Raw genomic sequence first — 1489 nt, 5'->3', positions numbered from 1 at the left:
CCCTTTCCATATATTGCTTAGATTGTCTAAATTGTATAAAGAATATTCCATACAGAGCAATCGATTTCCCTCCACATGACCAATCAACTGAGTCTTTTTCCCACCATTTTCCAGGTGTGATGAGATGGTGTGAGGGGAGGGGGTTTACCAGATAAGGAGAGGTTAATTTATTGATCAACATAATTAAGTAGTCAATCACATTTATATTAGTGACAGGGCCTATTCCAATAACTCAGACATGAAATTGTACCTCTAGCAGTGAGGGGGGGGGGGGGGGGTTCAGGGGGAGTGGGGGGGGGCAGGGGAACAATAGGTTAAGGGAGGTGATATGGAAAACCATTTAACATAGCAATAGGTTAAGTACCTGTCAATCATAGGAGAACAATAGGTTCGCCCCTGAGTGCATACCTGCCCCTGATGTAGGCAACCTGCAGTAACAAAATGTGCTTCCACCCCTGTAGCCCCTCTGCTCTCCAGCTGCTAATACTATGTCTTTGCGAAGAATACTTGTTCCATAAAAACGGTATTAACCACTTTTTTATGATCCAAAGGCAGAAATAGTGGAAGAAGACGAATTTAGTTCTTTCTTCCAAGTGTTTTACGGCTCTTAGTGCCTGAATATTTTGTTAAGTGAGAGAGGAGTAGTTGACATGGATAGCATCAAGAAAAAAATCCATTTGCTCCATCATTCTCAATAAACAAACAGTACTTTCACTGCTTGTCAATTTACTAGATGCCGTCACAGAATCGAATGCTATTGCTAGCTCTCCATGTCACAAGGAGGCTTTGGACACTCTTTGATTATGATGGTCCCAATGTCGGGTGGGTTCCTTAATTTCGGTGGCTCCTTATGTGCTTCTCGAAAGTAGACTGTGAGCTGACTCCGAGTTTAACGTTCTCTCATCCATTCAATCCTAATTCATCTACAGCTGCAAAATAGCAACTATGCACTGCAGAATCATCCACCACAGCCATCGACGTAATACAGATACACGGTTGATATTTTACAGTTGGTTGGAAGGAGACAATGGTAAACTGTCACCACGAAAATCAATGCAGGATTCACTCATCGATCTAAATATTCTCTGCCAAAGTGGCGGTCGACTCTCGCACTGAACATTGAACATTGAAGATGGGTGTTACAGGAGGTCCAAAAATGGAGACAGAAACAGTGCGTAGTGAACAACAGGAAATATAATTTGCTGACCATTTGCTAATATTGGTGAAATAGTTTTATGGTGTTAGTTCAACAGAACTAAGGCGATTTTCCTATTAATTTGCTGAAGGAAACAAGTTAAACATGGTTACAGCTCTGAAACTAAATTGGCTGAGACTGATTGGGCACAAGGATTTTTGAGACGCTCTCCAAACATAAGCGTGCGAAAACCCGAGTCAAGATGGATTTACAATATTGACGAGATTGTCATTTCTACAATACAGAAACCTCAATTAGTCATCGGTCAGATAAACAGAAACAATTAGGAACTGC

The sequence above is a fragment of the Schistocerca americana genome, chromosome X, assembly GCF_021461395.2.
Source record: "Schistocerca americana isolate TAMUIC-IGC-003095 chromosome X, iqSchAmer2.1, whole genome shotgun sequence".
NCBI lineage: Eukaryota > Metazoa > Arthropoda > Insecta > Orthoptera > Acrididae > Schistocerca > Schistocerca americana.
This window is presented reverse-complemented; position numbering follows the sequence as displayed.